Below are 9,253 nucleotides of genomic sequence, written 5' to 3' on the forward strand. Positions count from 1 at the left end.
TGAAAGACAAAATGAGGCCCGGTTAAAAACTGGGAAGAGTGTAGTTGAGTCGAAATCTACTCGAATCAGGCAGGGCTAGACCGGAAATGCTTAGGAACACTCCAGACGGGAGCCCCGGGGAGAGCCTCGTCCTTAGGTTTTGACTTCTTAACCTTGAAGCATGTATAGGCTTGGGGTTTGGTTTGCTTAAATGGGCTGCGAAGACATTAGACTTCGGTCTAATGTTGTGCTCGTTTCGTTGAAGTGACGCTGCCCTGAGCAAACAGTGGGGTTCAACGAACTACCTCATGAAAGGGGGACGGGAGTGAGGGAAAAGTAGGGATGCACTCTTCCCTCCCAGGCTGGCATGCGACCTGACGGGTCAGGAAAGGTCTTGCTAGGTGGTTGGGGAGCCTCCTTGGCCCTTCATGGGCAAGACCCATGTCTCTGCCTCATTGGGTCTGCTCTTCTCTTTGCTCCTTCCAAATCGGCTGCCTCTGCCACCTAGGGCTCCAGTGACCCTCTTAGCTTGGGATTTCACACAGCGGTGCCCAGGCCTAGCAGGTGCCAGCTTCTCCAAACTTACAGGTCTCCGGCCACCTTCTTCACCAGGAACCTTCGGTCAGGCCCAAGGGCAAAGTCCCAGGAGAGTGAATCTGAGTGGCCCAGCCTGGAGGCGATCACGTGGCACACAGGACCACCCCCTTCCGGGCACTGTGAGGGGGTAGGGGCCTGGTGTCCCCTGGGTGGCCTCTCTCTGGGCGAGGTCCACGAGCTGCCCCTGCCCACCAGCGTGACCGGGCAGTGTCCCCCGGGCTCAGTAATCCGGGCCATCTGCGCACAGGCTGGGCTGAATTACGGCTTGTTTTTACATAAAGCCAAGTTTATTCCCACCATTCGGCCGCCTGGAGCCAGGGCCCAGCTTCCTGTTTGCGCTCCCGGCTGGGTCACGCTCTAGCGCCCGAGGCAGGTGCACTGGCTCGGCCTTGCTTTGACCTCAGAGAGCCCCTTGCGTGAGGCCAGTCCCAGTCACTCCCTGCTTGTGGACAACAGTGGTCCCTAGTCCCCCGGCAGCCCTTGGGAGGGATCTCCGCAGCCCTGCGCCCAAGCCTTCAGGCCCTGCTCCCTGGATGGCTCCTGCTGGTGGCCAGACAGACCCCGTCCGGCAAGGCCGAGGAAGTCCCTGGGCTCCTACAGCACAAACAGCTGCTTCCTGACCATGCGGTTCCCCCTAGGATAAGCCTTTCTGGGAGCTGAGATCTCTGAGCCCACCAAATCCTCCAACGGGGGGATCCCTCCCTCCCTCGCTCTCTCCTGTTCCAGGGATTCGGCACATTTCAAAGGTGTGGGTGCTTCTGTGATTCCTTAAGTTCGAAGCTGAGGAGGGCTCTGGGGCAGAGCAGACACGTCCTGGGGGAGAGGGAAGTAGTGGGGAGCAAGGGGGAGGCCCAGGGGCTCCAGCGCCCGGCCCCTCACCCACGAGCAGCCCCCCAGCTGTCCCTTCTGATGCCTCAGGGTACGGAAGGTCTGACGCCACTTCCCAGACACGGGGGCATGGGCCTTTCGACCTCCTACCCCTTTTCTTCCCATACCAGGAAGAGGCCTTGACTTCACCCAGGGCAGGTGCTAGAACAGTCCCTGGCATGTAGAAGAACTCAAGGGGAAAAAAAAAAAACGTGCTTGTCAATGAACGTGCCTCTGGGACGTTCTGTGCCTCTGTGCCTTTGCACAGAACAGCTCCCGGGGCTTGTCTCCCCGAGACGGGAATTTTAAAAAGCACAACTCCTGAGGGTTAGATTCGGAAATTGTGGAAATTTCTAAACAAGGAGGACCCAGGTGAGTGAAGGGCAAAGGAGAAATCTTGATTCACACCAGCACCGCCACCAAGGGCCTGGAATATTGAGGAAGGAAAGGGTGGTCCTGGCCTGGGAGACGTGAATAGCCCTCTCTCCACCTCCCTCTCTCTTCTCTGCCCTCTGGAAGCCTTGTGACAGCCCTGGACTGGTCTCACCCCTCCGCTCTCTCCCTCCGAGGAGTTGCTCATCCTGACAGGCAGAGGACTCTGGTATCCTGGCTCGGGATCCTGCAGTGGCACCAGGAACGTCCAGATGTCTGGGGCTGATGTTCTGGAGGGCCTCCTGCCAGTGAAGCACCTCGCTGCGCCCCACAAATGGGGCCGCTCGCCACCCCTCCTTCCCTCCGCCCCCTCCGAGTGCCCGCTTCTGCTCCTTCTGGTCCTGGGCTCCTGGTGAGCTGGCCTGGCCTGGCCCTACCTGCTGTCTCTCCGTCCTTCAGGACCTCCAAATGCACCTGCTGGGCCTGGTGGCACCAGGCGGACCTGGGGTTTGAATCGGGTTCAGCCCGGCCCCAGTGTGGACTTTGCCTGGTTCACACAATCTGTCAGAGCCTCTGGCCCCGCGCCAGGCATGGGGTCAACCCCCCTGGGGCTGTCAGTCCATTAAGCAGCCGACTCTTGATTTCGGCTCAGGTCATGATCTGGTTTGTGGATTTGTGGATCATGGTTTGTGGGTTCGAGTCTTGTGTTGGGCTCTGTGCTGAGAGCCTGGAGTCTGCTTCAGATTCTGTGTCTCCCTCTCTGCCCCTTCCCCGCTCTCACTCTGTCTCTCTCTGGCTCTCAAAAATAAACATTGAACAAAACTAATAAAGAATAAACAGCTTTATTGAGCTATAGCTCACCCCTTTCGAGTGTATAATTCAATAACTTTGAGTGTAGTCACATTATATTCACAACTGGAGAACGCTGTCATCACCCCCTAAAGAAGCCCTGGACTCCTTAGCTCCCCCCTCCCCTCCCCCAGCCCCTGGAAATCGCTTCCTCTTCTGGATATTTCATCTAAGTGGAACGGTATACTATTTGGTCTTTTGTGACTGACTTCTTTCAACGTTTTTTTTTTTTTGTTTTTTTTTTTTAATTTTTTGGGACAGAGAGAGACATAGCATGAACAGGGGAGGGGCAGAGAGAGAGAGGGAGACACAGAATCGGAAACAGGCTCCAGGCTCCGAGCCGTCCATCAGCCCAGAGCCTGACGCGGGGCTCGAACTCACGGACCGCGAGATCGTGACCTGGCTGAAGTCGGACGCTTAACCGACTGCGCCACCCAGGCGCCCCTGTGACTGACTTCTTTCACTTTGCCTGTTTTCAAGGCTCATCCACAATGTAACAGGTGTCTGTACTCCATGCGTTTTTATGGCGGAATAAAATTCCAGTGTTGGCTGGACCTCTCTTTGTTCCTCCCTTTATCAGCTGATGCACGCCCGAGTGTCTCCACTTTTCGGTGGCTGTGAAGGGTGCCACCACTGTGTTCTTAAACTAAAGGTGCATGGGGGGGGGAGGGCATTTTCCTTAGAAATCTCAGCAAATATTACCTTTTTAAAAATTTTATTTATTTTATTCTTATTTTTTGAGAGAGAGAGAGAGAGTGCCCAAGCGGGGGCAGGGGAGGGGCAGAGGGGGAGGGAGAGAATCCCAAGCAGGCTCCACACTCATAGAGCCCGACACGGGGCTTGATCCCACGACCACGAGATCATGACCTAAGCCAAAATCCAGAATGGGATGCTTAACCGACTGAGCCACCCGGGCGCCCCTTGTCTACTGTTTTTCATAGACTTAAAAAAATTTTTTTTGACGTTTTATTTTATTTATTTATTTTTAGTTTAATGTATTTAATTTAATTTTTTTTAATTTCTTTTTAAACGTTTATTTATTTTTGAGACAGAGAGAGACAGAGCATGAATGGGGGGGGGGGGAGCAGAGAGAGAGGGAGACACAGAATCGGAAGCAGGCTCCAGGCTCTGAGCCGTCAGCCCAGAGCCCGACGCGGGGCTCGAACTCACAGACGGTGAGATCGTGACCTGAGTTGAAGTCGGGCGCTTAACCGACTGAGCCACCCAGGCGCCCCTAGCTTAATGTATTTTAATAGCAAACTTACAGGAACAGCACAGAAGACAGACAACATTAAAAACATGTACTTGCATGTAGGACAACTCAGAAAGGTATAGTGAATGGATGGCATCTGCCGTACGATAAAAATGCTACAAACACCATTTAGGTGCCGTCCAGAAAAATGTAACAGGTTTATTTATAATTGTTATAAAGTTGAACTGCTGAAACGTGTTCACTGAAGCATTCCGACTTGCATTCATGCTTTATGTCCCCGCATTTGTATTAAAAATTCACAGACAGGGGCGCCTGGGTGGCTCCGTCGGTTAAGCGTCCGAGTTCAGCTCAGGTCATGATCTCACGGTCTTTGAGTTCGAGCCCCGTGTCGGGCTCTGTGCTGACAGCTCAGACCCTAGAGCCTGTTTCACATTCTGTGCCTCCCTCTCTCTCTGCCCCTCCCGTTCATGCTCTGTCTCTGTCTCAAAAATAAACGCTTAAAAAAAATTTTTTTTTAAATAAAAATTCACAGACAAATGAAAATGGAAAAACTGCCAATACCTGATTTCTGTCCCCGATTTTTCCATTTGCAATCACATACTTCGGTACCTTCTGACCCCATGGGGGAAAAAAAAATAGATCTAACGTTCAGAACTACCAACAATGGGAAGAAGAGAAAAAAAAATTTTTTGTTTTTCAAAGAATGAAATGTTTTCCATCGGAGTGGATTCTTAAGCACGTTCTCCGCGTATGCCGCGCGCTGGCTGGATGTCTTTTGGCATAACTGTCACACGTTTGGCACGGATGGGCACACAGGTTGGTGTCTTCCAAGAGGCCCACCGGGTAGGCCTCCCTTGCCTCCTGCAAAGCACCGATAGCCGCGTTCTGGAAGCGCAGGTCTGTTTTGAAGTCCTGAGCAATCTCTCGCACCAGACGCTGGAAAGGAAGTTTGCGGATCGGAAGTTTGTCTAATTTCGCGGAGTGCCGCGGTACCAGGCCCGTAACGATGAGGTTTCTTCACCCCTCCAGTAGAGGGCGCACTCTTGCGAGCGGCTTTTGCAGCCAGTTGCTTCTACGGTGCTTTACCCCCCGGGTCCATTTGCGGGCAGTCTGAGCCGTGGCGCTGATACCTCCTCACTTAGCCCCCTTCTCCTTCGGCTGGAGCTCGGAGAGCTAGAGGCGGCGCTGGCGTTTTATTTATTTTTTTTGGAGGGAGAGACAGAATGGGAGCAGGGAAGGGGCAGAGAGAGAGGGGGAGACACAGAATCCAAAGCAGGCTCCAGGCTCCAAGCTGTCAGCACAGAGCCCAGCTCGGGGCTCGAACCCACGAACCGTGAGATCCTGACCTGAGCCGAAGTCGGTCGCTCAACCGACTGAGCCACCCAGGCGGCCATAATAGACTTTACTTTTTACAACATTTTTATGTGTATATAAAAATTATACAGAACATGTAGAGTTTTATTTCCACTCTCCATCTCCCCCAGTTTCCCCTATTATTGATTCTTTGCAGGAGGACAATACATTTATTATAACTAAGGAACCAATGTTAGTACATACTATTAATTAAAGTCTGTAACTTACATTAGGGTTCACTCCTGATGTTGTGTGTTCTGGGGGGTTGGACAAATATACAAGAACATGGATCCACAATTCTACTATCATACAGAATAGTTTCACTGCCCTAAAAGTCCTCCTTCCCTGCCGTTCATTCCTCCCTCTCCCCTAAGCCCTGGCAACCACAGATCCTTCTACTGTCGCCATAGTTTTGCCTTTTCCGGAATGTCCTATAGTTGGAATCCTACAGTAGACAGCTTTTCCGGATTGGTTTCTTTCACCTAGCAACCTGCATTTAAGGTTGCTCGGTGTCCTTTCATGGCTTGAGAGCTCATTTCTGTCTAGTGCCGAATAATGTTCGTTTTTATTCCTGCAAACGTTTTCCCAGTCGGAAATGTCCCCACCATCGTTGGCTCCTGGAGCCTGGCCCTTGGCAGGGCCTAGGTGGGGGCCTCGCTGTGCCTGCTGGGGCTTTGACAGCTGGCTGTGTCCCTCTCCCTTACCTGTCAGGACTGGGCTCTAGGCGTTTCTGTGGGGAAGATGCCCCGTGAAGCTTTGTGGGAGGAGGGAGGGGGGAAAGAAGGAAGGGGTGAGGCCTGGAGGGAAAAGGTGCTGGGTGGAGGCAGAGAGAGAAGGAGGCAGCTGCCTTGGGGGTGCCGGGGTGACCTCAGGCATTTTGGTCAGGCAGATGTTGGTCACCGCTCAGCTGGAGGCCTGGGGACAGGCAGGAGGCTGACCTTATCCTTCCCAGCTGTCCTTTGTTCTGAAGATGTGTGGAGCTGAGGGACCAGAAGGCCAGAGTCCCCACTGTTCCCAGTGGATAACTGGGAGTCCTCCAGTCACAGGGCAGTGAGAAGGGGTCAGAGAGAGAAACTCTGGTTCCCCGGCCTGGGGGGTGCGGGGATCCGGGCAGCCAAAGGGCAAATAACAGGTTCAGGCCTGGTAAAGTGTAACCAAGTGAAGAAAGGTTAACAGAGGCTCCAACATCCACGGTGTCTGGCAGGACCTCCCCCCCCCCCCCCCCCCCCCCCCCCCCCGCCCCGGCCAATCAGTTACCCAACGGCAGATCCAGGGACCGGGCCCACCCCCAACAGGACTCGTCCTCCAAGTTCTGTGCTGGCATTTGCTGCTGCTGGCCTGTGGCAGGTGCGGGGGCCTGAGCCGCCCCCCCCCCCCGAGTTTTCTGGGCCATGTGAGTTGTCCGGGCCAGTGGCTTCTAGTGCAGTTCCAGACCTGTCTCCTTACCCCATGGCTGTGAGTTGAGCCCTTCTTGTGAGCCCTCCAGGTGCCTTGCGAACAGTGGAAACCAACTTCAGGCCCCCCACTCCTTGGTTGAAAGCCTCCTTAGGGGCGCCTGGGTGGCTCAGTCGGTTAAGCGGCCGACTTCGGCTCAGGTCACCATCTCGCGGTCCGTGAGTTCGAGCCCCGCGTCGGGCTCTGTGCTGACAGCTCAGAGCCTGGAGCCTGTTTCAGATTCTGTGTCTCCCTCTCTCTGCCCCTCCCCTGTTCATGCTCTGTCTCTCTCTGTCTCAAAAATAAATAAACGTTAAAAAAAATAAAAAAAATAATAAAGTCTTAAAAAAAAAAAAAAAAAAAAGAAAGCCTCCTTAACCTCGGGGGTGTGTTGCAATGTCTCCCCCTTCCCCTTCTTCCTTTTCCCGCCTCCTACTGTTCCCAGGACTTTGTGAGCTTAGGTCCTTCCTCCCTGTGGCGGGTCCTGGGCAGGCCTGAGCCCCCCTCCCCACTGTGTGCAGGAGACTTTAATCTGCTCCACGCTTGCGGGGTGGGGGGGGGGGGGTCGGGGGGAATGGGCTGGACAGGGGAGAGGAGACAGGAAGAGCAGAGACGGGAGGGGGGAGGGGAGCGAGTGTGCCTTTGCAGAGTCACAGAGGTGACAGCTGGTCTGCCATTCTTCCCATCGGGGAGCAGAAGCCGTTAGGTCTGGGCAAGCCCTGTGATTAGCTCTGGCCAACGGGCAGAAGTGACCTATGTAACTTCCCAGGCTGTGTCTTGACATGAGCGTACTTTCCTCCAGGCACTTCTGGAATGTTCTCTGCTCAAGCCAACCCCGTGTGGTGAGAAGCCCAGGCTGCCCAGGGAGGCCCTGTGAAGGAAGATGCAAGTGGGCAGTATGCCAGCCTCAGCAGAGCGGGCTACCGACAGCAGGCACCCCCTTCTGGAACTGTCCAGGCTGGGCCGGGCCGGCCCTACCAACTTGTAACCAAAAGAGCCAGCTGATCCCAGCAGCCTAGTAGACTCGTCATACAAATGGTGGCTGACTTAAGACGGTACGTGTGGGGCTCATTTCCTATGCAGGACATGCGGGTGACTTATCTGTACAGCAGCCTGTCTTTGGGGGGAGCCCCCTGCCCCATCCAGGGGGCACAGCTCACCCCTTGCCACCCACTCCTCTTCCCTTCCCAGCGCTGGCTGGCTCCTGCTCCTGTTTCCCAGAAATTGGCCTCTGGGACTGAAGGTGTTGGAGTTGAGTCATCTCAGGGGCTTGTCTTAAAAGCCCTGGGTCCAAAGGTGCCCTGATTCTCTTGTTTCCACGGCTGGCTGCTCAGCTTTCTTCAGCCAATCATCACCGGCCAATAATTATTCCCTGGGCATTCCCTCCCTCCCCCTCCCCACCTCCTCGCTCTTCGGGCATTATCTCAAGTCAGCTCCTCCTGTTTCCACCAGAGAACTGTGATTGACCCCGAAACTGAAATTGATGCGAGGCAGGACATTGTAGGTCACCACGCCCCTGGGAGGAAGGTCACCAGGGAAGTAACAGGCTCCGCGAGGTCACCGGGGATTCACGGTCCTGATACCGGGAACTGAACTGCTGATCGATGTGGTGTCTGCTTATCTGAGGCCGCAGGGGATGCGGGACAGGAGGGTGGCACACTGATCCCCGTGGTGCTGGACAACTTGGCGGGGGGGCGCCGACACCCCTGGGCTCTCACCTCCCTGGGGGACGGCGCTCCACGTTGGCTGTCGCAGCTGGAGTCCCAGAAAACCAGACTGGGAGGCTGAGTCTGCAGGTGGCTGAACAGACACGCAGCAGAATTTATGGGAGGCGGTGGGGGGGGGGGGGTTAGTAGTGGGGTGTAGGGTGTTCCTTGAAAAAGTCTGGAAGCACAGTCACGTGGGAGCATTTGGAGGACTCTTCCTGGAGGAAGCAGATCCCACCGTGCCCCTGGGCCTGAGGCAGCGACCCTGCAATGCCACCGGGGCCCTAATGCCTTGTTCCTAACCACCCCCCACCCCCCACCCCGGCCTGGACACCCACCCAGGGCCTGAAAGGAGTGTGAGAAAGAATAGCTTTATCCAGAAGGAAATGTAGGAATTATTAGCTTATGCAAAAATGCTAGGGAATATTGTGGGAGATGCTTTGGGGACGCCCCACCAAGGAGCTGCCTTCTGGAGAACGAGCTGGCCCTGACCTGCTGCGGCTTAGTGCCCCACTGGTCTGCACGGATAAAGCCTGACCGGAAGCAGTCGGAAGGTGCTGGATGCAGGCCATTTGCACCAAATACCTTCCATCCTGGTGGGGGCGGGTTTGCCTTCATTAAACCAGACTTTGGATTTAGATTTGCTCGCCTGCCCCACACCCACGGGGTTCACGGAGGGCACCCCCACCCCCATCGCTGGGGACTCCCACGAAACATGGATCTGACCACAGAAGTCACTTTGCTGCTGCAGGAGTAAGGCAGTGGACTTAGGCTGGTGGGGTCACTGCTCCCACCACATGGCTCCCTGTCTGGGGACAGCAGGTGTCAGAAGAGACTCCTGAGGCCCAGGTGCCCTGAAGGAAGGTTTTTGGCCGCACTCTCA

At 55.0% G+C, this 9,253-nt stretch overlaps 1 pseudogene; it reads right to left on the minus strand.

Moving 5' to 3' along the window:
- Positions 1 to 4,608: 4,608 nt before the first annotated feature.
- On the minus strand, positions 4,609 to 9,064 carry LOC122233680 (annotated as a pseudogene).
- Positions 9,065 to 9,253: the final 189 nt, after the last annotated feature.

Source organism: Panthera tigris, chromosome E1 (genome assembly GCF_018350195.1).
Source record: "Panthera tigris isolate Pti1 chromosome E1, P.tigris_Pti1_mat1.1, whole genome shotgun sequence".
In the NCBI taxonomy this organism is placed as follows: domain Eukaryota; kingdom Metazoa; phylum Chordata; class Mammalia; order Carnivora; family Felidae; genus Panthera; species Panthera tigris.